Below are 27791 nucleotides of genomic sequence, written 5' to 3' on the forward strand. Positions count from 1 at the left end.
ATGTTACTCATTGGGGCATATACTGTATCTTCTTACTCATAGATCAATCAGGTAAGAAAAGGAGAAGTGTTAAATATATTACTAGCTCCATAATACTGAAATAACCAAAGGTATTGTAAGCTACGTTATCAACTATTGTCTAGAATGCTTTGGTTCTGATCCTGGCTTTCTGGGGTCTTCATCCACTCAAATATTTAAATGTCTGTTTCCTGTTATCACTTATGAACCTCCGATAGTTTTTTTGCCTTTTAATTTCTTTGGTGTCTTTGTGTACAGTTGTGCTGTGCTTAACATGTGAGTGTTTCTTCTTCAGCTGGGTGAAGGCAGGGACCTTGATGGGACTGCTTCTGGTTCCACCTTTTCCATCTGATGCTCCCTTTGAGTTGGGTGGATTTAGTGGAAATGGTATTCTGAAGAAGGAGCTGGATTACAAAACATAGAGACTACCTGTAGTTATTTAAAAGAAATATGCTTCTGAACACATTAGCATTGAAACTGAGCTTTTATTGACAGACAAGGCAATCAGGTGTAGTTTGTGACCCTTTATGGTTTGTTAGGGATCTTTGCAAAGGGGCAAAATTTGGCCCTGCTGCATGGATCGGCTGTTGTGATGTGATGTTCATGTTAATTTATTTTTTTTCTTAATGCATATCTGGGGAAAGAGCCTTGCTTAAAAGCAGGTGATTGTAAGTTAACCTGAAGTGTCATGGAAAGCTTGTGGAGTAGGACTAGCTAGTGATTTCCTCATATCAAATGAACCATTAAGGATTTGTATTGCAGCTGGACTCAGGGCCCCCTGAGGCTCCTGTGCTAGGCAACACAGAGGCACTCAGCACAAATGTGCTGCCCTGTGCTGAACATTTCAATTCAGAACAAGAGAACAAATAGAAATCATGATGCAATGTGAGGGCAGAGGTATAAGGAATTACTTTTGCTGCCTAAACCCACAGAGAGTAATAGCCTTAATAATTCTACATCTGATAGCCCCCCTTTGAACTGAAGTGATAGAGACCTGAGATTTTGCTATTGAAAATCTGTGCTTTCTGTCTTTGCTGCTGCCCGAATGTAGGTTATCTGATGGTCACAGTGATGGATTGTGTGGAATGATCATGGTTTAAAAGGTAGTATTTCCATCAATGCTGGGTTTTCTCACCCGGTGCTAAAATGTGAGGCACTGTAGGAGCTACTGCTTTAAATACACACGTTCAGTTGTAGTGTACAGTTATACAGCTTATTTCAATGGGCTGTCATACCAGAGATATAAAAAATCATCACTTGGGGATAACATAGCTTTGTACTGTGACAAGTAAGGGATATGCCTTTTCCTTCTGTGCCCTTAAAAGTTAGATCTTAAACAGAATGATATTTACTGAAGCTTTTCCAAATGCAATGAAGCTGCCAGCAGATTTTTAGCAGCAGAACCAGTGTTTCACCCAGGTGGCTTGAGGCTCTAGCAGATGAGCTGTAAGCCATGCTGCATTGCTCAGGAGACAGGTTTGATGTGTCACAGACTTGCTGTTAGGAGGTGCACTAATAGATATCCTTTTCTGCCACCCCTGCAGAAGTACAATCTGACTCTCTCCCCCAGTCTAATGAATGGCCTTGTCAGAGATGTGCCTAAGCATTGCTGGGGGTTCTGGAAGAAATTTTACATCTCCCATTCCTGATTAACAACCTGCAGGTTGGAAGTGAATCCCAGACTCCAACACTGCTGTTTCAATGCACAGCCTGAGCACTCCAAAGGCCTAATCCATGAGAGCTTAATGCACATAATATTGAAAAAGCTGGTATCAGAAAGACAATTAGAAGTCTAATTCCCAGTGTTGCTGTAAACTCATTTATTGAACCCTTTTGAACCTGTAAATAGCCATGAGGATTTCCCTACTAATTTCAAGTTCCCTTTGGAGTCGTGGCTGGTTTTAGTCTGAACTGATGCAGTGGTGCAAATAACTAAGATGAGATGATAAAGTTCTCTGTAAAAGTGTCTGAATCTGAAAGCTGGATGCAAACGATCAACACGTGGTACCTATAAGAAATGCTGTGATTATGCTATCTAGCAGATTTAAGGTTCAATCCAGCCTGATCAGGCATCTGAGTGACTTTTCTTTGTGCAGTGCACTGAGTTCTCTTTCCTCCAGAAAGCGGAGGGAAAAACACTGCAAATCCTACTATTCTGGAGAAAGGCTGCTCTCTAGTGTTCAGTGATGGGGTAGCTGTGGGAAATGCTGCAGTCAGCTTTTCTGCTTATTGCAGCAGGCAGTCACCCTCCCTCCTGAGTTGGATCTAGGCTTCTTTAAGTTACAAAGGAGGTAACAATTTGAAGAGAATTTCAGATGGTGTATGAATCGAGACGTTTTGCTCTGTGTAATTTGTGCCATGTACTTGATGGCAAATTCTCTGAATTATTACCAAAAGTTAAATCCTCCTGACAGTTTCAACCACTTGCTAGAATATTTCTGGCAGGTGTGGGCCATGCCAAGAGGAGATTTTTTTTTTTTTAATGGGATTAAACAAATAAGAAAAGCAAAATATCACCTCTTTCCTGCAAATGTCGATGAGATGAAAAGTTCTGTTGGAGAGCAATCATCTTCATTAGAGAGCAGTAGAAAGAGCTCCCTAAGACTCAGAAGTTAAGCAGTTCTAGCAGAGGAAAACTTCTTGCATTCAAAGACCGAAGTTATAGCGAGAGCAAGTTTTCACTTCCATGGCTGCAACGCCCTCTGCAGGACATGATTTAGTTGAGTTCAAGCGTTTTGCTGTTGCTCCTGTACTAATGGCTACAAATTTATATGAATGCACAAGCTAAGAATAAAAATGAGAAATGCTGGTTAAAGAATAGCCTTAAGTAACACACAGGTCTCAGATTCAGTTTTCCTACCCTGCTATGGGCCAATGGGCATTTAAAGGCTCAAAGCAGAAAGTAAGTCAAGTTTAGTGACTTGATGAGTTGTGCACAAGGGAATATTGGCTTTCTTCTTACTCTAACACGAGTCTATTTTCCCATGACTTCTCAGTCCTAATGAGTTGTCATGTATAAGTTAATCTGATGATGCTTTACATCTTGCTTGGTGATACTCCATAACACTTAATAGATAAATTGAGGTAAGGGCTGTGGTTTTTGTATCCAAATACAGATATATGGAATTGTAGCAGGTGGGGTTGCCAGCATCAACCCATCCCTGTCTGATGTTGCCTAAGCTGTAATGGAAAGCCTCTGAGGACACAGGCACCACAATCTCTTGGTGTTCTGCTGTTATCCTCACTGCTGTAAAGCTTCCCTTAATGCCTAGCTGGTCATCTTTGCTGTACAGTTCCTGCAGATGTAAAGATCAATTTATTCTCTCCTTTACTAGAAGTCTTTGTAGTAACATATCAATGAATATTTGAGGACTTGCTCTGAGTGAGAGGGGGCTTTATAAAGCTAAAGCTAAATGAGCAGGATGAACAATTATGCTGATCAAGTCAGGCAGCCAGGTTTATGTACCTCACTACAAGTCCTACATACACAATTAGGGTAGTGTTTAAAACTTCACTTACAGAGAAATTTCTATATGGTTTTAATGGAAAGAGTACGTCCTTTATAACTGGTAGTGTTGTTTCTTTTCTGGTTTTCTTTTTTTTTTTAATCATTTTAGATTTTTAATACCATGTTCCAAAATAGTACGTGAAATGGCTAAAATCAGTCATTGACACTCCTTACCTAGTGCTAATGCTAACTCTTGAAAACCTGTCCTTTTAAAAAGATGTTAGCTGGAGGAGTTATGTTTTTCTTCCTGGGATGTTAGGTGTGTGAGGTGAAGTAGGTTTGACTCGCACATGGTTGAGATAGGTGTCTTAGGTGAGACTTCTAACTTGTGTGATATCCTGTCTTGTAGAGGGGACAAAGTTAATTTGAGGGCTAGTCAAGGAAAAGAGCATATTGCTCTAGAAATAGATATGCTTGCTTTTGGTTGGTTTGTTGGCTGGAAGCAATTTAAAACAGCAAAAGCATCATTTGAAAAGAACAGAGCTTGGTTCAAGTGAAACAAAGGTTGGTGTGGAGTATTCCTGGCTCCTGGCCTCCCAGAGAATGGAGCAATTGCTTTCTGGTCATTTCAGTTTTTTGCACTTTATGTTCTGATGCATGAAGAAAGATGTCATTCTGAAGCATGTGTATCTTTGAGACAAGAATCCACAGGGAAGAGCTGCTTCTCCCTGCTTAGAGGGAAGATTGGTGCTCCTGGGAGTCAGCCAGGTACAAAATCCCAGTCTGCATAGCTATGTAGGGAGGGAATTCCTGCTGCTGACTGACAGCCCTAAAAGCAGAAGGCAGTAGAGGTTGGTAAGACTGGCCCTCAACTGCAGGGAGCCTGAGGAGTTTGGACTTGTCGGGTAAGTAGCATGCAGAACCAGAGCTCTGGGAGAGCACGTCTGAGCAGCTGCAGGGAGTATAGAGTATCTTTACCAAAACAGCACAAATGTTCTGCTGAAATGAGTTGACTAATAGTTTCCCTCTGTCGTGGTTTCCCACACACACAGTCAGCTTTTTATTTGCGTTTGTACAGCCTGGCAGAAGTTGGCAGCACTTGAAAGCAAGTGTGACCCTTATTCTTTCTTCTCTCCTAGGCAAGGGAACAGCGAACTGATTTCCTTCGGGAGGTGCAGGGTGACCCTCATACTCTCCAAGCAGCTCAGACAGAGAAAATGGAGGAGCCTCTGACCCTGTGGTACTGCATGTGGTAGGTGGCAAAGCTTCTGTTATTACTGGCTTGGCAGGTTGTGTGGGGGGAGCAAGTGTTTCTTTTAATAATCAATTTCAATAATCCTCTAGAATTGTGGAAGCTAATGAGCAAAGCTATTTGCTATATCAGAATGAGGAAAGGTCTGGTTTAGTAGGATATCCTCATTTCAAGGATAAGAGTATGTGGAATTAGTGGAAGGTGACATTAGCAGTTGTGTGTCTCTTAAGTGTTTGGTGGGAAAGTGCCAGGAGGAAAATGTTTACTTCTGCCGTAAGTAGAAAAGCAATCAGTAGAAAATCTGAAGGTATCCAGCTTTAGGTTAGTTCCAGAATGTTTTGCTGTCTCTTGAAACCCTTGTCTGCCCATGGAGTAGAATGCAAATACCCCACTTGACTCTTCACGTGTCAGAAGTGTGGAGAAGCAAAAACAATGGAACGTGGAAGGTGTGTATCAGGAATATCTTGGCTTAGATTCAATGTAAACAAGTAACCTTCTGCAGCCTATGGGAAAAAAATATGGGCAAAATGGGAGTATAAAGGCATACCACAGAGTCAATATGTAATGCAGGGGATTCTTTTTCCTTAGGCAAATCTCTAACCACATCTGCCAAATGTTGACTTGGTCAGATTTTGTTACACTAGTGTGAAAAGCTTAATTTCCTCTGTAAGAATTCATGAAATACCTTTTGGAGGAATGTCCCAGGCAAGCTTAGATGTCAGAGTTTGGCTGTTTGCTGGGGACCAGAGATGCATGTGCAGCAGCCCACCAGGGTGAAACAAAGGTTCTGCTTTGGAGGGATGCTTTCTCTTAGCTCTGATCTCTACAGTGTACAGAGGGCTTCTTAAGAACTGCAGACAGTGACATAGCTGACTGTGGTGAACATTAAAAGGAATAGAAACATTTCTTAGAAAGGGGACATCTCACCTAAGTTGCCAGTCACAACAGTGATGTCTATGTTACCCTTGCTTACTCAATATTTATAAATAGATTTGGGAAGGAGACTACTCCGAGTTGTTATCTGAACACACAAACTGCCTGTTTTGCCTCTCTTTAAGACAAGTATATTCATAAGTTAACCCAGAGGGTAATATTTTGGTTTATGCTGAGATGTAATAAAACCCCTCTGCAGATGCTGCTTTTGCTGAATGGACTTGAGATAATACCTTGGTATCAATAGTAAAAGGTCTGTTCTGAAGGAAGGACCTTACAGTTTCAAAATGCCATCCAAGTCTAATCTAGCTCTTAAATTGAAGATTAATACAGAATATGAGTACTGTACAAGATTTGCATTTACTCTGTGACTCAAGCATTGATCAATTATTAGATTTAGTGTTTAACTAGTGAAAAAAATGTGTAAAATGACTTTTCTTTCTGTTGCTTGTTGTTCTAAAAATAATACCTGTGATTACAAAGGCCATAATCCACAGTTTTTGCTTTCTTTAACATTTTCAAGTCAATATTTTCTGTTTAATGGAGCATAGGGGTCAATTGATTTAATTTATGGTGACACTGGAGGTATGGCTTAATTTGCTATTCAGTAAGATATTTGAAAGTAATAAAACATCAAGGAATACTTACAAGAAACAAAACCCCAGGTGAAAGGACATGGTATTGATACTTAATCTTGCTTAAGCTGCTGCATTTTGATCATCTGCATATGTTAAATACCAGCACACATTACAGTGATTAATAACCCTGTGTTAATAGGATGGGAAACAAATTGTACGTGCATCTTGGTTTTAGAAATAATTGCTGCAAAAAATAAATAAATCCTCCAGTGACTCAAATACTTATTTTAATTTGAAACGCATTTATCTGGAAACGTGTTATGGGCACATTTGTAATAGAACCATGCTTATTATTTCAGACAGGAAAGTTTTTTGCTCAATGGCTATTAGAAATTAAAGGCTTATCAAAGTCTATAATTTTGGGTATTTTTCTGTACTGTTGATTTTTTACTTATTTTTTTTTTTAACCTGTATCATTATGGTGAGATCTTCTGCCTTTCTACTTTTCCAATTAAAATCTGGATCACTTGAAATGTAATTAAAGTTAGTATCGCTTTTGAGAAGCAAAACCAACATGCACATTTTTAATTTAGAAAATATGTGAGCCTTGACAGAGCAAAGAGCTGCTCAAATATTTTTTTTGCTGGATCAGGGATTCTGGCTTAACATCAAGAATACTTCTACAGCCTACAAAGTTGGGAAGGGAATTAACAAGAGTCAGTTCTGTGAACTAGTGATGTTGTGGAGCAGAACATCTTATGCTTATTTACTATTTGGAATGATGGTTTTACTTTTATTTCAGTAATCAGATTAAATAGATAACAGCAGAAACAGTACTGAGGGGTAGGGTACAAATGCATGACCTTAGGACAGTTGTAAATACAACAAAAGACCCTGCTGTATTCTCATTCCTTAAGGTATTGGCTAGAAGGGACAGTTGTGTACATCATGCTGGAAAGCTGTTTTTGCCAAAAATCAATATTTTCTCTAGGTTTTTTTGGAAGCATTTATGTTAAGAATAAAAAGTATGTGTCTTGGGTTCTTTTCATAAAGATTGTAATAGTTTTTTTATTCTTAAATATAAGATAATCTAGTTAAAATGTTTTGTTCACTATCCACAATGATGTTTTTACCTTGTTTTGTGGCAACTGTAGTTTTTCAGTGCATGAAACGAAGTGGGAGCTGATGGCAAGAAATGCACTGGTTTCTTAGAGTTTATCGAGAGGTCTGTGGCTTGGTGTACTAGTAAAGAGAAAGTTTCCTTTGGGAAAAAATGGTTTGTTGCTTTTTGAGACTTAAAGTTCAACAGTCATGATTCAGTTAAGGTTAAGTCAGCTCATCAAAATGTCAATGAAATACATGGGTTTAAGAAATGTCAATTGCTTATTTTTCATAGGAAATATCAGAGCTCAACACCCTGCTTCAAAACCCAGCTAGTCACCTTTTCTTGGCCTGCAGCATTATGCAATGCTTAGAGAAAATGGACGTTTGGTTCTCCTATTTTGGGAATGCAACAAGATGGAAAAATCTTTAGCATTTTCATAGAATTTGGAATTCCAGTTAATGTGGTGAATTTTGTAGCATTAAATAATTGTCCCTATATACGTTTTTTATGTGTGTAAAAGGCTGCAGTGTGCAGTTGAGGACAAAGCATGACTCCAGTCAACAGCTGCATGGGAAATTTTGTTGGAGTTTCACAAAGTCACAGTGAAGAGCCAGGTGACATCAGGAATAATTCACATTTTGAATTAGCTTTATGTTGTCTGAAGTACGTTTACATGAGCCTCACTTTCTTGATTCCATCATTCTTGTAGCTGTGAACACATCTGGTAAAAATTGTTTGAAGGATTGAGCCCATAGTATCTCTATTTGCCCAGAGCAGGTTCCAGCCCAGGTGGGGCAGGTGAGAACTGTGGTCCAAGGATTGTCCAGTCACATCAGTTAAGTGATTTTGTGTCAAATACATAAACACCTTTCAAGCAGATAGTTCGGTTCCTATCCCCCATTCCAGCCCAGAATACCAAGTGATGGGCATAGACACTTGGCTTCTTGTTTGGGGTTACCACTCTTTTTCCTAGGCCCAAATAGCCTCATATTAGAACATCACAATATATTAAAGTTACAGGATATGAAAAGGGCTTCTTACTATTTTTTTTTCTTCACCCCCTACCAACAACTTGCTGCACCAAGCAGCCTCTCTGCCTTGATCTCTCTATCGATAAAGTGCATTTTAACACTTCTCCTAAATAAAGGATACTTAATGTTTGCTAAGTGCTTTGAACTCTTCAAAGAAGGGTGCAAGAAGAGCTTGAAATGAGACAAATTCAGCTTTAAAGGCATCCAACGTTGCCTGTGCGTTACACATTTTGAAAGCTGATGGTGGATGCCTCCTGCTGCTGCCTACAGGGAATGCACTTCACTAAGATCTCTGGATGTTTATTGAATTATAAAATGAGTTTGCAGTGCAGAATGACACTGGCACATAGAGCAGGTGCCTCCTGCTGTGTTTCAGATCGCCAGCCTGAGCAAACTGGCACACAGAGGAGATGTTTGAACAGTCATGAAAGAAGGGAAACTTTCAAAAGGGTTGTCTGACATTTTACCATTTTCTGCCAATAGACACCTGTATTGCAAAAACCTTGTAACACCTGGACAAAACTGGGGAAAAGAAGGTTCTGTCTTTGTACCTCTGGGGTCCTTTGGTGATGGGTACATTTATTGACTGAGCTCACAACACAGGCCCCAGTGTTTTTCCCCATTTTTAAGCCATTACTGGCAATGCTGCATCTGAAGAGCAATGTAATCCCATGTTTGAATTCATCTCTTGAGCCCAAAACTTCCAGCTGACTGTTAACAGCACAGCCCTGAGGAGAACTGCCAGAATATAATCTGTGTGGTGTTCCTTGGGAGAAGGAGATTTAAGGTGAAAGCATCAAACCACATGTCCACTGAGGAAGTTTAGTCCAGGGACCAGACTAAATCTAATGGGAAGTAAATCTGAAATAGATGTAGTGTAGATGTCAGGAGGCTGAGCACCAGCTACATTTCCTTACTGAGCCATTATTGTTGTGCCAAAGTATTTGCTGATTTGGACCTACCCTACAGCTACCTAATCTGGACCAAATCCAGGACAGGTTTGGAAGGGTGTTGCATGAGAAATTCACATCCTTGTAAAGGACTGCATGGAAGTTCGGCAAAGGGTAGAGATGAAAGTATCTAGAAAGTTGGTTCTTATCCAACCTTTCCTCCTCCATGAAGTCAGTTTTTCAGTAAACAAGACGCTGAGAGAATCACCTGTATTATTTATAGGGTGCAGGATTTTCCAACATATGTTCTCAGCAGAACTAGACATATACCAATTGACTGTATTCTGGCATGGCTGTTTTTCCTCTTCAAAGATGAAATACCATTTTAAAAGCAGGTTAGCAAAGTAGGTCAGTATTTGTTCCAGGATGAGCATGTGTGGTCTTTAAGACAGCTGAAGAATTTCTTCTTTTTGGATGTCTACATTTTACAGCATTGAAGAGTTCAGCAATTCTGGTTTAGCACAGTTCCTTTTAAAAAGCTGCATACTTCAGTGCTAAGGGGATTAGAGTTGAGCACACTTTAATGAACACCTGTGAAGAGAGTGAACCTGTTTAAAAGAATAGACATGCTGTGCTTCAAAGTAATCCATAGAGAGAAATATGGAAAGCTGTTTTAAAAGAATACTATGCATTTTAACTAACTAATCCAGTTAAAAGAATAAATTTTCAATGTACAGAAAGAAAAAAATACCAGACAAAGCAGAAGAGAAGGGTTGTGTTATATGGCTACACCTTTCTCTGCTACATTTTTTGTTCTTAATCTGAATAATGACAAGAGCACTTTGAACCACTTACCTGAAACATATTCAGAGTGCAATTTCAGTGGGGTTTCTCTATGGCAATGGGATTATGCATTTAATGGGTGTCAGTTTTGCCTTCTCTCTGCTTTTTAGCTAATAGTTGTTCTGATCCCTCAGGAAATGAGAAACTTTTGAGTGAGGATGTAATGATCACATTCAGTAAGGGAGAAGTAATAGAATTTTTGCTGACTGATTATTTTATCACCATTAATGCTTCCTTATGATGGTAATGAAAACTTTGATTTATTCAGCTGATGAAATGCTTTATGATGAAGGGTGAGCTGGTCTTTTGCAGGACTGATTTTGTGGCTTAATAATAGCTTTAGAAGTCTGGCACAGATGACAATAGGGGTAAAATACTTGTTGAATACCACACAAATAGCAAAGTTAATGTCTCTAAGGGTCTTTCCATAGTAGTATCTTGTGCTGAATGTCTTTCGTATGAGAGACAAATAGAATGTTGTCTGTATGGACAACACTGCTAGAAAGACCCATCTCCTATGGTAGGAAGACCAGTAATAAAAGTCTGTTTTTCAGGGGGTTTACTTTTAATTAGATGTTCTGTAACAGTGCTGCCCTTTAGCCAGCAATTCATGTCTTCTGTTGTTGCTAGTGTACCAAAGCTTTTCTTGGAGAGGAACTTTTTCACAGATGTTTTGACTAAAATTTTTACATCATCCTGGATTTCCCAGGTTGCTTTTTCCATGGGAGGTATTATGTCTTTTCAAGCATAACAAGTGTACACAGAGTGCAAATGAAAAATAAAAAGGATAAGAAAATGAAGCTTAGTCCTTTGTAATCCTTACAGTCTGAACTTCCTGAACTTCAGACCCTCCTTAAAGGAGGAATGAGAGGCAACAGAAGTGAGATCTGAATAAATGAGCTGAACTGGAGCTGAACGTTGACCTTCTGCACAGGGCACGAATGTCTGGAGCTCACTCCTGTATTTGAATGCACAGTAGATGAGGGAATGTGTGCAAGGGAAGCCAGTGTCACATCTACATCTGCTTCTTAGGGTAGGCCCCTTTAATTCAGTTTAACTTGGTTCCACTGGCAAATTGTTCAGTAATGTCCTGGTTTTCCTGAGACAGGATCCCAGGATGGCTGTGGAGAACAGGCCATTAGCAGCCCCAAGGCAGCCTGGAGCTCCAGGCAGGGCAGCTGCCCCAGGTGGTGGCAGGGGTGTCCCACAGCTCTCACCTCACACATTATAAAGGGGGAGCTGTGCTAAGGGTGGGAATTCCCTTTCCTGGGGCTCTTCCCTCTTGGTCTGATGCTCCCTCTGCTTCATCCCAAGGCCTAGGCTGAGAATAAGCTGGTGTGTTTATGGTGGTGTTTGTATTAAGTGTTATTTCATTAAGTCTGTTTATATTTCAACCCATAGGGCTTCTTTCCCTTTCCTGATTTTCCCCATCTTGGAAGGGAGGGGGTCACTTGGGGAGGTAACCCCTCCTTCAGTTTAGTCCTGGGTATGGGCTAAACAAAGATGACTAGGAAGGGACTGGGAATTTCCCTAGGAAGTTCTCCCTCACCAGCACCTCACTGGGCTGTCATGTTCCTGGTGAGAGAGAGTGGTCACATACTGAGCACGAAGGTGCTGTGCCCCTGCAGCAGCCCTGCTGGGGTGAGGCAGAGGGATGGCTGTGCTGCGGGACCCCTTTGCTCTGCTGTGCAGAAGGGGCCAGCTCCACTGTGGACATCAGCCCAAGAACCATGTCCCTGCCATTCTCTCTGCTCATAGGAATGGTGACAAAATGAGAAGGATCCTCGAATAGGTGCTCAAGTGCTGCAGGTCTGCTCAAATGGAGCTGTGAGTTTGAAAGAGGAATTTGGGAAGAGTTTAGCAGTTTTGCCTACAGGGTCTGTTGCCTTCAGAATGAAAACCCTTTACATCTCTTGCATCTGGAGACACTGATGTCTCCTAATATCCTTCACAAAAGGAATTTGTGCCATGAGAACCAATTCTTTTAAAAGTGTATTTAAAGGGATTTAAGTGCAGATTTTCTCTTATTGTCAGGTTTCTTTAAGCTGTTCAGATGAGACCCAGTCCACCAGACACAGAAATAAAAAAACCCTGCAATCCAAAAATGTGTAAAATGAAGGGAATGAAAGGCTCTTCTTAGACTATTTGGAATCAGCTTAAAATGTGCCTGAAATAAGTAGGATTTAACAGAAGTACAAAAGATCAAACCTCAGAACAAATTGTCAGGTAATTTTAAGTAAATCCTCTTTGCTTCTTGTGCTAATAATGAAACTGCTCTGGAAGCCTGAATTGCTGCTGTTTCAGAGCAAGCCTCTTTTTATCTGTGTAGTTGTGCCTTCTCTCACCTCAGCACATCAAACCTTAGCAACTCAGTAATGTTTTGTGACCGAAAAAACATCCTCTGGGATGAAACAACTGATCCCAAAAGTAATTTGACGTTTCCTTCTTAGTAACTTTGCTGTTCCTTTGGAATGGGAGAGAGAAAAAAGCTCAGCTGCTATGCTGAGGCTGAGTATTGAGTATACCCCATGGCAGGGAGTGAAATTAAGTGCCAGGGGTAAATTAATTTGCATGTCAGCTGCATGTTGCAGGAAATCAATTGCAGCCAGGGAATGGCAAGGACAGATTGATCAGCAGCCCTCCAAAGGTGGATTTAACAAACTTGTTCAAGACTGGGAGTCTTAGTTTAGAAGTAAATCAGAGATTGGTGTAATCATTTACTTCAAAGTTTTATGCAAGTCTATTTGAGGTAGTGTTTAGAACTGGATTTCATAAACTGTGACATAAATTCAGGGTGTACAGCAGGAGAGCAGCATATGCTCCCTCTCATGATACCACTGCAAAGGGGCTGCTTGGCAGAATGTTCAGTTAAGAACCTCAAGGGGTTTCTTATCCTACCCACTGTGTCACCCCTCCTCTAAGGATGCTTCATGTTTCAGTCAATCCTCCAATTACTAATTTTCTCCACTGAAAAAAAAAAAAAGCTGTCTTAATCAAAGTACTAAAAAATTCAATACATGCTAATTAAATATTTTGAGAGATTACCAGTTCTTAACAGAGAAAGGCAAGAGGCTGCTTCACGTAAATTTTGGGGATGTATTTATTTGGCACAGCAGGGTGCCCAGTGGGAAGGCTTTCTAGCTGTGCTCTGAAATACTTGCAATTGTTGCAGTTGGGGTGGTAAAGTTCCCAGGAGTTTGGGTTTTTTCCCCGATATTATCTTGAAAGGCAGAGCTTTGAACAGAGGCACAGAAGATGCATTCTGTGGAGGCTTTCGATCTGGTTCCCCTCCTTCCCTTTTCTAGAGGAAACCCTGAAAACGCTCCAAGAAATGACCAACGTGGCTATGCCGCTACCCGGGAAGCTTCTGTCAGCCACTGGTTTATTTCTCGGCCGCTCGGCGCACGCTGCGGGCAGAGCCGGGTCCAGACCCGGTTCCGAGCGAGCTGCGTCTCCCCGTGGCGGGGCCAGGGGGCAGCCTCGTCCCGCAGCACCGCCCGGCCTGGGTTCTGGCTGGGGGGGAGGCTCTGCCTTTTGCAAGCAGCAAAATTCTGACGAAACCAAAAATGCACTGGGAGTGATGTCCCTCTTGGAAAAGTGTGTGTAAGCGAGAAGGCAGCTGCAGGATGCTCCGAAAGGGAGCAGGGAAACACCTACTCCCGTTTAGGTTGTACTGAAGCCCCTGCATCTCGTTCTGTAAAATGCTGTAAAGGAGGAGAAATGAATTGCTTGGCAGGTCCTCTGGGTTTAGATGGTAGTGTAGGGTTTACTGGGGATGTCGGAAAACACCTTGTTTGTACACGAAGATTCAGCTGTGTTTGTTGGAAATGTTGTAATGATTTTTAAAGAGATGCTGGTGGGTTGGTTCTGTGTTAGTTTTTTTTTTTTTTTTTCTTTCTTTTTGTTCTTAATTTTCTGACATTAGGCAATCTTTTTGTTTCTAGGGTGGGGAGAAGGGGTGTGTGAGCTGACCCATGTAACATGTTGCTGCTATTGATTCCTGTAGCTTTAATGAGTATGAGGTGGGGACCTCTGAGGTCACAAGCACCTATAGGAGCTGCAGGATGCCCATTTCCTGCCTCCTGCCAGGGCAGGCTGTGTTGATGGCATTTTACTATATAAGTATGGCCATTAATTCAGTGAGGCTGTACCTACCTACTCTGTGTGAGTGAAAGGCTTGCAGTCTGACCCATACAGTCTTTGTGCAAGTTTGGTATTCTATACATTGAGAGTGCTTTTTTCTTTTAAACTCAGTAACACTATGGTGACTGAGGACCAAGTGTAGCTATTGACTTCGTAAAGTGACGTCCTTACTAACCAGGAAGTTTTTACGGTTACTTTACCTACATGTCTCTCATTTTAAAAACTGAAAGAAACCTCTCATTTTCCTTACAATATGTGAATTTTCAGGCCTGTGTTCTATCTGCCCTCTTATTGCCAAGGTAAGTGAAGGAAGGATGTTATGATTTTTCCCGTCACTATGCCAGAGCATAATTTTGCATTTCTTTTTAAAACAAGCAAGGGGACCTTTCCAGACTGCTGTTAGTAAAATAATTTTCCCAGTTATGAAGGAATAGGTTTCAGGAAGAAACTGGTGCAATACTTTTATTGAGCCATCCTCAGGGGAGGGAAAGGAGAGGACTTTGCTGCTTGTTCATACAGCAGGTCTCTAACAGGTGACTGTTTTGAAAATATGCTGCATCTTTTTTTTTTTAATTTTTTTTAATTATATATATACAGAGAGTTGTTTGACTAGGCTCCTCAGGGTTTATCTGGGACTTCATGCAAGTATAAAGGAGGATATATCCTGGAAAATGAGCATAAGGGAAATTCTGCTTTTTATCTATATGGAAAAATACAGGTTTATATGAAAGAAGAGCTTTGGGTTCTGCATGAAGTGGTTAGGTGGTACTCGGACTACAGGAGTGACTAGAGGATAAAAGTGAAGGAAAAGCTGTGTCATCTTGTTAGGGCAGTGTTTTGGGCTGTGGGTCCCTGGGTGTTTTATGCTCTTGAACGTCAGAAGGCTGAAATGAACTTTCAAGTCATCATGGAGACTCAGACACGATACAGAAGACTTCACTTTAGAAGATAGAGTCTAGACTTTAGCCACAAATCTTCAAGTGTAAACAAATACAGCTTTCAGTTTCATTAAACTTTCCTTAAAGCTCATAAACTTGCTCTTCCAATGTAAAGAGGTTTTAGTCAACCCAGGGTCTGGCTAAAACTGGCGGAGAGAATCTGCGTCAATAATGTGTTTGTCTTCAGCACCTAACTTGGAACATCTGATAGTTTGGAAGAACTGGGAGCAGATGTGGAGAAATTCTGAAGCCTTGATGTGCAGGGAGTGGTGCAAAATAAAAAGCTTGCCTCATGTCTAGCAAGCAGACACAGCCAGGCATTGCAAAGCTCTGGTGTGCACACGTTGGCCAGAGTGCAGCAGCTGTGCCATACTCCAAATCCCAGTGTTTATCCCAAAGTGCTAGGGTGATAAGTGATACCACTCTATGAAAGAGCAATTTTTAGGTTTTTTTCCCCATTCTTTTTATTTGATGTTGTATTCCTGTGGTATAGTCATGTTTCTGAAGTTACTTTGCAATCCAATGTATTAAAAATTGTGTCAAGGAGCCAGCTTGGGTTTTTATCAATAAAACCTTACTAATTGACTTTGTCTTGTTAGATAGCATGAATAGCAGTACTACTGATAAAAGGTTGGAAAAGCACCTTGAGCTGAAGCTTATCTGGACTAAAACAGATATTAAGAATAGTTTGGCTATGAAGTGAATTTCCAGATTCCATGGGTAGAATTAAGGCCGTTCTGATCAATGTATCTACTCTCTAAGCCTCTGTCTCCCTTTCTTTTGCCCTATCTATCAGATAAGCCCAAGCCATCTTTAGCCTCTCTGGGATCAGTGTATTCCTGATGAGGGTTCCAGTGAGTTGCACAGATACGAGGAATACCAGGATTTTTTTTCTGCCAGTGGACTTAATCCCTGGAAGAACTGTTAATTTCTTTAAGGGAAGCAACAAAAGGTCATTGATTTTTTAACACCCTAGAAGTCATGTCTGATCATGATGGGAGATGCAGTTTTACACATTAGATATGCCTGTCATTTAGACTTGTTTAACTGACTTTGGTCAAACCTTTTCATGTTTTATCTCAGCTCGTACATAAACTCAGCAATCAAAAACTTCCAGAGCTGCCCGAAATGTGCAAGGCACTTTGATGGGTGACTTTCAGCTCCCAGATTGACTCCTCTCCACTTGACCAACACCAGCACATCCATTACCTTCAGTGCTTAATTTTCAGTTTGCATTTTTTGCTACCAGAAGTTCTTTTGTTGTGTCAGTTAATGCGAACTTAGTGGACGTACAGTTTTGATTTTTTGAAACTGAAAATAAACCTCTAGGCTGTAAGAGATGTTTTCACTGCAGAAGGGAAGACAGAGATGATTTTTAGCTGAGAGGCATTGCATTGTAGCTTTAGAGGAGGATATTAGAGGAACATGATTTCACAAATGTATCACACAACAATACACTAATTCTTTGTATGTCTCCAGAGGCCTCAGCCCAAAGGTAGCTGAAATTCTATACCATAATTACATTCTTTCAAAATTGCAGCTATAAGAGACCATAGTTGTTTCCAGAGAAATGTTAAAAATGGGATGTGCATTTTTCTATACATACATTGCATATGTTAGCGTTCAGTCATAGATTACTTCATTAACCTTTGCTCTTCAGAAGCCTTGTAAAGGAAAAATATTTGAAGGAAAAATAGATTGGGGGGAGCAAGCTGAAGGCTTTTCATGAAAGGTCAAAGTCTGTAAAGTTAGATCCCCTGCCCCCAGCCCAACCAAACAGCTCTCACTCAATGTCTACACAAAGAAACAAATATATCTTGCAGGTGCTGCAGAAGCAGAGGGTTCTTTTCACTGCTTATTCTTCAAGTTTGCTTTCATGTATTTTACAGTGCTCTTGCATGATTTGCTTCTTCAGAGTTTTGTATTCTAGCAACTAAAAAAAAAACCAACCCAAACAGACCACCAAAAATCCAGGAAAAATATATTCTGCCTTTTTTATCTGTTATGTTGTTTTAAAGACAATGGAATAAGGGCTACCTGGGTGACTTGAGCCTAACATGTCTTTATCATCCTTAGCTCATAAATAGACTTTGTTTTTATTTAGCTGTAGTTGTTTTATTTTAAATTATTTTTATAACATATTTTTGTCTACCTTGGGACAACAACATAGTGAATACAGCTAAATTCACTCTATATTCTGAATTCAATTTTAAAAGTGACTTGTCATGGCCAAGTTGTAAGGCTTTGAAATATGGGATCATAATAGAAACCCTGACAGTATCTTAACAGCGTCTGCAGTAGTGGATGTTTCTCTAATGTAAACAAATGGTGTTATTGGGCTCTTTTCTCCCACTCTCCTCACTTCCTTCCAAAGATGGTTTTATCATTCATTAGCTATGAAACCATCATCTTTTTTTCTTAACCTGTGACAGGTTGTTTTGCTTCGCCCTCCCTTTTAATCTGGAGTAGAACAGGATAGGCAGCGAAAATTTGTTGTACCTGTTCCATCCTTTGTATTGCTTTTCCAGAAGGCTTCCCTGCTATCTAATGCTGTCATGTACTTATGTTCAGGAAGTGTGTAAATAGAGGTTTTCAATCTAAGCCTTGAAATAGCTTTTAAAAGTGTCAGGATAGTGCAATTAGAAGGATGGGCATTTTAATATGCTCTCCATGTAGTCTGTTGTATTTGACAGAAATTAAGCCTTTTTCTATAAAATACTTGCACTAACCCCATTATAACTTAATTAAGTGATACCCAGGGAAACATTTACTTCTAATGTTCATTGAAACCTCTGTCAAGTCCAGAATCTGGGCTTTTGCATGGAGAGATGATGGTAGAAGGGACATGTCCTATTCTATTTGGGTGATAATGTTGGGGTTGCCCATAAGCTTTTCCTAGAGAAGAGCTGGTAAAGGGAAGTAAGAGGGCATCAGTGAGAGAGGAGCAATGATCTCTGCAGACAGACAAGGGGGCTTCCTGCTTTGTGTCCTGACCGTGTAAATACATGGAGTGGAAGCTGTGCTTTCTAACTGCAGGGTGTTGCTTAGCTTCCTTTAAATCCTGTTTTAACACACATGACTACCCAGACACACTTCAATTAAGTAGTATTTTCTCTTAGGAAACCTACCACACTCTATTATTAAGTGGCGATAGTTGTGGCTTTCTCTTCTTCAGCTATTTCCTTTAGCTAAAAATGCAAAATTGGGCTGCCCTGAAGGGTTATTTAGCAAGGGTTTTAATGAAATAATAGAAACATTGCACTCTAGTGATTTCCCCCATGCAGGGAAATGTCACAGTCCATTGGTCTTTCCCAGGAACATTACATGAAATTACACCTATTTTCATTACTCTGCTCAAGTACAATATTGTTAAGTAAATATTTGCACAAAAATGTGGCCATCCTAAGGTGTGAGCTGTCCCAGAAGGTAAATAATTAAAGCATGTGCTTTTGCTGGTAGCAGCAACCAGTGCTTGATACAGGTTTGATCATTTCTCATGTCTCTCTGGTAATCCATAACTGTCTTCTGCAATTATTTTCATTGTCCAGCCAAGCAAAGATAAAAGGTAGAACATGCCTCTTTCTCCTGCTCCCAGGAAAACTCCATTACCCTTCAAGGCTCACGTGGCTGTGGAAAAGCCAATCTGAGTGGGAAGAGGCAGCCCACAAGGACAAGCTCAGTGTGAGCAGAAAATGAAGTTGTTACCAGACGGCAATCTGCAGCCCTCGGTTCTTATGAATATTTGAATGAGTAACTAAAAACAGCTCAGTGGACTCTAAGCAACTGTGACAGCTGAAACTGCCTGGGAAAGCAGCAGTCTACAAGGACCATGATGAAAAGATCAACAGTCACGTTCTACACTACCATAAATATAATGTAAAACACCAGCAGGTTGATAGTTGCCCTGATATTGTTTAGACAAAAATTTCTTCTGCCCCTATGAATTATCATAAGGTACCTACAGAATCTGTCAGGAAGCTTTGAATTCACTAAACTACAATAATTTCTAACAATCTACTCCACGCAAGAGAACAGCCACATTTTCTAGACATTGAAATATTGATGTTGCTGTTGCTTATACTCATAGAAAATTGGCCCTAGTGAATCTTTAATGAATATCTTTCAGCCAGTTCCACGTGGAAAGAAAGATGATGAGAACAGCTTCCCCGAAGCTAAAATGTTCTAAAAAAAAAAAAGAAGGGGGGAGGACGAGAGGAGGGAAACGTAATAAGCAAAGTGACAAAAAAATGGGCTCTATTTTATAGCAGTCAGAAAGATGTTCAGCAGTTCTGAGGAGAACAAAGCAATTATATATCTTCAAAAAACAAAGCAAAAAACCTGTTATTCTAAAGTACAACTTTCTGACACTGATTAATTTTTTTTTTTTTTAGTGTATGTTACAGAGCTGTGTTTAAAGATGTATTTGGTGTGACCTTCCTGATGGTAGAGACCACAGTTTGTGTCCTCTGCTGTGTGACTCCCCAGCAGTACGAACATTCCTCATTCAGTTGTTTTCACTGGGACTGCTTATACCAGAGAGGGTTGCAGAATCCCTTTGGTATGGTGTTCAAGATGTTGGCATTACAGTAACACTGTGCCAGTGACATCTTCCTCACATTTTTTAATTGCTGTTTCAAGTTTACGTTATAAATCTGACTTGAAAACCAGATGAATTGTTCAGATAAAACGTAAGTGGCTTGCTGTAAATGAGTAACAAAGAAGTATGCTTTTAAAATAGTAAGATGAAGAGCCTTTTTAACAAGAACTGCACTTAAATTTGTCAAATGCACTTCATTCTGGCACTTGTGCCACGTGGTAGCAATGACACTGTTTTCAGTATAACATCTGCAGTGCTGGATTAGAGTGCTTTGAAAAATTGTAGAGCTCCCTCAGAAGGAGATGTGTGTAACCTGTTCTTAAACATTCATCAGTGGTGATGGTAGAATAATTGATCCTGTAATAATCAAACAGGCACTGACTGACAGGCCTCTTGAACTCCTGCCCAGGCCTCTTTTCTATGAGCTCAGGAATTAGAGATTCACAGTTGAGTCATGGTTCTTAAAGAAGAGATGGCAGAGCAAACTGGAAGGCTGAGGGTCTCATTCTACCTGTTCTGTCAAAGCTATCAAGTAAACATTGAAGTTTCCCAGAAAATGTGGAATAAATCAAGCTTCAGGCTGCACTAGCTAGATAGAGAATTGGACTAAAAATTCTGTATACGTCTGTCTTTCAAATTTTGCATCTGTTATGATATTTTTGTTTGACCTTTTTAATTTCATTACCTCAAAAATTACCTAATTGTGATTAACTGGTGGAATTTAGTCACCTCTAGGGGAATCTCTGTAGCTATTGGAGTTGTAGAGACCATGCTGCTCTTTGGGTCCATAGCACAGCAGAGGTGTCAAACATACTTTCTTGGTTCCAAACACTCCTGGGTAAGTACAGAGTTATCCTGTGCCTCTCTGTTCATGCTAGTTTGGTCCTGGTCTCTTAGATGATTTAAAGGGTTTTTTACTTTGGCTTTACATTTATAAAACAAAGTTTTTATTGAACACCACAGACAACATGCTCAAGAAGTCTGCGATAGAACAGAACTTGCCTGGAAAGACCTGTTTGTAATGCAGCAATATCCAAAAAAAAAGAAATGAGCCAACCTGTTCTTATGAAGGATGTCTTTAGTCCCTGTCTGTACTTGTCTTAGGTTCCTGACTCCATGGGGAATGTTACAAGGAAATGCCATTCATCTTTCTGAGCTGAAGGGTTGGAAAGCTTTTGCTGAGTGCAGAGGCAGGAGATGTCAATGGGCATCTTAAAGACCTGATGTCCCCAGTGAAAATTGGGGCAAAGATAGAAATATGATGCTCATCTTCCACCTTCTGCTTCCCATTACAGCCAGAAAGTCCTGATCAGCAGCTCGGGGTCTGCTAGCCACTAGTGAGGGCTATTGTGGTGCCAGTTACACTTCTTTCTATTCCTCTGTCTTGTTGCTAACCAATGACTTGTTGGCCAGCCCAGCCCCCTTCTCAATGGAGTCCTGTGTCTGCTCTGCCTCTGAGTTTAGATGTGTGCCACGGCACAAGGAGTAGGTCCAGCAAAAAAACCCATCATTCAGTGTGGGTGGGTAGGAAGATGATGCCTTGGAGAGTTTTGTGGTCTGGAATTTGTGACCTGACACTTTGTGGATGTAGGAGCCCAAGGAATTGAAATGCTTTGTAGCTGTGTACTGGCACAGATGCACAGCACTAATTGAGCCCAAATTTCACATCGTGATTTGCCAGCATCATCTCCTGTTTAAAGAGATACAAATTGTCTTTACTTCCTCGTATTACTTTCATACTTGGATCTTTTTCATGGCTAAGCATGATGAAGAGTTGTGGTTCAGATAGTGGCATGTCACAGGCAAAAGGATTTACTTGTTTGGCTGATACTTTATTTTCCCAAGTCCTTTAATTCTTCCTCCTATTCTGCCTGCCTTTGATTTGAATATGAAAATTGAGTAAATGTGAGTGGGGCATAAGTTCTGCTTGCAGTTGGTATCTTATGCATCTGGAAACAGAGCAGATAAAAAATGATAAGATTGATTGGATGATTCCCAGTTTATTTCTGAGCATAAAGCAATATTTTACACCAGATAATAGGTGTGACTATTTTCTTTTTAGGTTTCCTAGGTAGCAATATAGAGGAAAAACTTATTTCTTAATGCAGATGCAACCAGTCTGAAAGCAGACTGATTTCTAGGCTTGCCCTTCTGTCTAGATCTATAAACAACCCAGGTGGCCATCAGTCTTCCCCAGGACTAATGGACAAATCTGGCTAGAGTGGTCCTGAACAAAAAAGAAATAATCTATAGCTGTCTTATTTTTCCAAAATTCATCCCTTCTCCAAACCTGAAGGAATCAAGCTCTGTAAAAAATAAAAACAAAAAACAAAACAAACAAGGATGAATTGTTAAACTGATGATACAGCTCTAAAGACCACCAAACTTCATTCTGTTAGCTGTCATTCAGCTAATTAGCCCTGGATCATTTCTTTTATTATTTACACTGCTGCCTGCATGGAGGACTGCACCTCTCAAAAGACTATTTTCTCTATTCACTGTATCAGCTCTGACCCAAGTTGCAGAACTCTTTAGAGAATTAGGGAAGATGTTTCTGTCTTATCTGCTCAGCTGTCTTTCAACCTCAGCATAACTAGGACAGGTAGGGTTAGTTTCATGTGCACTTTGAGGGATGAAAACTGGAAGGTAACACCAAAAAAAGGCTTCATCCATCTCCAGGTCCCTTGTGAGATGAGGAGTTGTAGAGTGAGTTTGTTGTGATGTGTAATAAAGGTACCAAATGCTTTCTTGCCTCCTTGTTCAGGTATGTAAAAGGAGTCTTTCAACATTACTCAGACTGGGTGAAACTTCACAGATCCCAAAGCTTATCTGAATTTCTTGTAAGGCAAAAGTGCACTAAATAGACAGCTAAATGTCTGTTACAAATAACGTAGTATTTGAAACAATTTGCTTTGGTTTTTTGTTGCTGTTTTCTAGCATTCTGGACAGCAAAAGAAGTAGAACTTAAATCTTGGTGCTCTTCCACTCTCACCTTCCCATTACTGCTATTCAGTTTCCCACCAGGAGGTTGCAGGCAATGTTGATCAGAGCCTGTGGCTTAATAAGTTGCAGCAGCAACAACAAATTGGTCCTTAAGAATAATCTTTCTTCATGCTTTTGTGGCAAAAAATCTCTCTGCTTTACTTTTTTCCTTCCTCAGTAAAGGAAGGCACCAGACTGCAACTAGTTATGCACACAGGTATCTGAACCTGCACCTAACAAGAAGCTTGATGCCACAAGTGACTTTGTTTTAACCATCAAAGGAAAAGACCACTCCTGAGATCTTAGTGTCTTCTTGATGCTCTGTTTGAGAGAGGTCTGTTTGGGCCCATATTTAGTGGTGTCTTCACCTACAAAGAAAAAGAATAAGGATTTCTATCCTGCTGTCCACTGGAGAAACATTTCAATACTTATCAGTGACTCTGGAAGTAATTTCCTTTGAGACTTTCTTGGCTTTGTACACAAAAAATAAGACTTGGGAATTGTTTCATTATTACTCTTTCACTTCTCCTCCATCCCCCCCATAGGAGACAATAGCCTCTTTCTTTTTGTTACCTTGTCACTAAATTATGGAAGGTGGTTTCTTTTTTGTTTTTTGCTTGTTTTTTGTAGCTAACAATTGGAACTGTTACTTATCTCTACCTAGTTCTTCACACATGACTTTTGCTTTTATGATTCAATTATATCCTTGTCAATTTGCAGTATTTGATTATTCTTTGAGGACACAGTAGGTTGGGGAAGTTCTGAGTTTCTTGTCTTTAATTTCTGTTTTAAGTAGTCCTTTAAAAGACGGCATCAACAAGACGAATCTTTAAAATACTGGGTAAATGAAGTGACTGACTTGAAGGCTCATGTCTGAACCAGTGGTTTTTTAATTACATGAGATGATGTAACGAGACACATTGTAAATCTAAACATTTCCTTTCTGCAGTTTTTTTTGTTTGGTTTTTTTTTTTTCAGGATATTCAAACACAATAGCCAAGAAAGGATTTTTTTGTTTTCTATATCTATAAAGAAATTCTGTTAAATAAAAGCCTTTTCCCAAAGGTGTTATTTACAGATTTTTAAGGACCTTTTCAGAGTCCCCTGAGTCTTAATTACACTATTTTTCACAGAAATTTAGAATAAACCATGCACAATACAAAACCAAAACACATTCTATGGAGCCTTCTGATATGATTAAAATTTTCAAGTAAAGTTTGGATCAATACTCTCTTTTGAGGATAAAAGGGAGCCTGATTTGTCCATTTAAAAAAGAAATTAAGTCATAGTCTCAAATGGCAGCTTTCTGAAATGCTGAAAATATCATAGTCTTTATTATTTAGAATGCAGATGGATGTCACTGAGTGTACCTTTATCTTTTTCTCTGTTGGAATTATGGCATGCCAGTGTTACTGGAGACATTTAGGAGGGGAAATTATTGCATGAGAAGTTGTGTAGCTGTGGAAAGTGAATAACCTGAGGCAAAGCAAGAAAGAAATCGGAACAAGTTCAGCTTGAGGATTATTACTTTGGGAATTAACAGCCAAGAGCAAGGCAGTTGTAAGGTGAAAGCAGGCTAAATACTTAAGAGCTGCAGTCAGCCCATACAAACAGACTTGTGGAAACATGGCAGTCCTGGCATGCTAATCAGCTTCTTGTCAGGAATGATGGAAGTACTTGTATAGTAATAGTAAAGAAATTCATAGTTTACACTGTGCAAAAAAATTGAACCGTATTTAACAGTTGGCTTAAGAACTGATCCAGTTAAATTTGTGTGGATCCTTAACATTAGTGTATTTAAAATCCTTAGCTTGTTCTGCCAAACAAATCCAATCTTGTTTCAATCCTGTTCCAACCCTTAAGTGACTGGGCTGACAGGATGCAATCCTGCTGGTAGAGCTGTGTTGTAAAGCCAGCAGATCTGCCAACTTCAGCTCTAGCAAGTAACCCCTGATGCTTTGAATTCCCCCTTTGCATGATACTGAAATGTGCCCATATTCACATGTTGGGCTTCTGGGGAAGCTGATGCTGTGAGGTGTTTCAATTTGTCAGTTCTCTGCCCTGAGGAGATGAAGACCAGCTGGTTACCTGGCTCTGGGGTCAGACCCAGACAGAACCATCAGTCTGAGAAGGTCCCCAGGGGTGCTGGGCTGTGTGCTGCAGCCTCCGCTGGTGGTGGCAGTAGAGGAATTCATTGCCCTTGTCTTAGCTGCATGGTATACTAAGATTGAAGCATTGCCTTGTTCTTTAGCATCTTCTAGTTGTAAGAAAAGTAGATTCCTTCAAAGTGCTAAGGTTTTAGAAGGCTTGGAGTTACCTGGGATCTGGACTGGAAACAGTTCCTACCAGATGTAATGTCATGAGTTGTGCAGGGGGATGGCACACTGGAACTTAGTGCTCTGAAGAGTAACACAAGTGGCAGCAGAAATGTCCATCTGCTGCATCAGGGGCACCATGCAGTCAGTGAAGCAAAGGGAGAAATTCTGTCTGTACGTACAGTCTGTACCCATCTGTAAGGACTGTTATTTTTGATCAAAGGGCTGGATTTTATCCCTTCAAAGACTTTCTCTTGTCACAGATGAGAGTACTTTTATGTAAAGAGAGAAGTCCTACCAAACCAGGATATCCTGGTATATGAATAATAATAGTTTCAGAAATATAAAAAATCAAAACAGGCAAGAAAACTAGCTTGTCACTGAAGAGTGATCCCACCCTCTGTATATGTGTTTCAGTATTAATTATCCAGTGGTTGAATCTAATCTTCAATGTCTTCCTTTTAAGCATGGATATCCTAAGTGGGACACTGGATCTGCTATTAATTGTATTTTTACTCCTTTAATTTTAGCACCACATGAATACAAACTTCAGCTTTTGCAACTGATCCTCTTTTTTCAGTTCAATAATTTGTTTCTTGCCAAGGTGGCAGATCAGATCTTCTGTCTTTCTGAATGTTATTTTTCCATGGGAGGAATGGTGAAGATAGGCAAAACAACAGATTTAATTCATAATATTCCCAGTCCCTTAATCTTTCAGCAGCATCACTGAGTACCTGCTGAAGCACATGTACATTAGCACAGGTAATAGGAAGCCATCAGGCAGCTTGTTACGAGGTATTTCTTTGCATTCTACTCAAAGCAGCTGTAAATAAACATCTCGCAAAGAGACCTTTTCCTTGGTTTTAATTTAGAAAGGAAGAGTAGGAGGGGTCCAAGCTATTTTCTTCAGGCTGCATTTATGGAGCAGTCTGCCCCAAGTGTTGCATTGCTGAGTGTGCCTGGGAACAGACAAGAGGGTGCTCTTTAGCTCCTTTCCAATTTCTTGCAACTCAATTCCTTCCAGAAACTGCTAGAGCTCCTTACCTTGTTCCTGGATCAAAACTCTCTTTTATGTGATCTGGATTGATATTAAGGGAGAAGGTGACACCCAGCCCTCCCCAGTTGCCAAGTCTTTGCCAAACTCCGTTTGTGCTACTCACAGGTCAGAGTTCTCTGCATCCAGCCCCACCAACTTTCTTCTTCCTCCTGCTACTAGTCTAAAAGCCAAACACGAGGGAAAGAGATTACATTTTTCTTATCTTTTTATTGCTTTTTATCTCACATCGGGATTTCTGCTTGGCAGTATCATTGAAAAAAAAAAAATTAAGAGCTGATAATTCAGCCATAAGTAGTATTAGGTATAAGTTATACTGTGCTGTTCATTCCCTTTGCTTTTCACTCTCCTCCTATCCCCGGGGTAAGGAAAGTAACATTCATGGAAAAAGAAAAGTTAGGTCAAAACTACTCAATTTTCCACCAGAGCTAAACTTGGCTGCACAAGTCCTGAAGGACGGGTGTCTACTTTCTAGAAAACAAATGATATATTGATTTCCTATTAAAAGAAAGCACTGACAGGAACTTTCAAAACAAAAGCCTTCTTTCAGCAGAGCATTTAAATATGGGACAGCTTAAATTGTGCTCGGTCTTAAGTGCTCTGCTGGAACAGCTCTTGGGTGCCTGGCTTTGAATCCCTGTGTCAGCTGTGCCCCAGCCCTCACCTGGGCTCTGCCCTGTGCTCAGAGGTGCAAGGGGGTCACCTGTCACACCAGGAACCTTGCATTTTGCATCCCTGGGCAGACAGCTGAGATTTTCAATTTCTAAAGAGTGACAGAGTCCATTGAGAGTTTCCTTTCCCTTCTCTCTCTCTTCTTTTCCCTTCTTCTCTCCCAGTCACAGTGCAAACTTCAACATTCATTTCAAGTCTTCCTCCATTTTCTGAGAATGGGGAAGAGCTTTAAACTATTTTTTTGTAAAACCAATTTTATTTTCCTTTTTTATACTATTGACTGCTTACATGTATTGCAATGCTCATTTTCCCCAAATTCCAGCTAAGTTTCCCAGATGAAGGTAAATAGGAGCAACACACTTTAGGGTTTTTAATTACTTTCTCAGATGAGCAGCAGCAGCTGTGGTGCACTTTCCCATTCAGATGGATATTTATATTATGATCCATGGTTAGTCTACTCACATCTTTGCCCACATGCAGGTACAGTGGCTACTGCTGGTGTAATTGATAACAGTTTAATTGCTTGTTCATCCTAGAACGCAAAACAGGTGGCTTTAGACCAGCTGTGTAAAATTTAGAAATCAAAAAAATGGGTTATGGGTTGGTGTTTTGTTTCTTGTTTGTTTTTGTTTTCATTTGCTATGCTAGCACTGTTTTTTCCCAGGACTGATTTAGCTCACAAAAGCATTTTCCAAGTGTCTTTGGGCCTGCATTCCTCCCAGGTGATACCTCCTGTGGATGCTTCTCCTTGCAGCCACCGGGGACCAGGCTTTGGCTCATGGCTGGAGCTGTTCCTTCTTGCCCCTGAGTGAGAGTGACATGCTGATACAGTGACTCATGGAGAAAGCACCTTTCAAGTACAGGAAATGAGGAGACAAAAATATCAATCTTTTCAAATCATATTTGTCAAGAGATGTATGAATAATAGGGAGATGATAAACTTTTCAGGTATTTCTAATTTGGAAAATACCTGTAGGACTTGCTGGAAGCAG

At 40.2% G+C, this 27791-nt stretch overlaps 1 protein-coding gene across 1 annotated transcript in view; it reads left to right on the forward strand.

Moving 5' to 3' along the window:
- Positions 1–4631: 4631 nt before the first annotated feature.
- The window catches only part of EPHA4 (EPH receptor A4), a 226855-nt gene continuing 203695 nt past the window's right edge, over positions 4632–27791 (forward strand). The window contains exon 1 of the mRNA XM_071751825.1: positions 4632–4718. The gene's annotated coding sequence lies outside the window, so the exon portion shown is untranslated. The remainder of the gene's footprint in view (positions 4719–27791) is intronic.

Source organism: Heliangelus exortis, chromosome 9 (genome assembly GCF_036169615.1).
Source record: "Heliangelus exortis chromosome 9, bHelExo1.hap1, whole genome shotgun sequence".
Classification (NCBI taxonomy): domain Eukaryota; kingdom Metazoa; phylum Chordata; class Aves; order Apodiformes; family Trochilidae; genus Heliangelus; species Heliangelus exortis.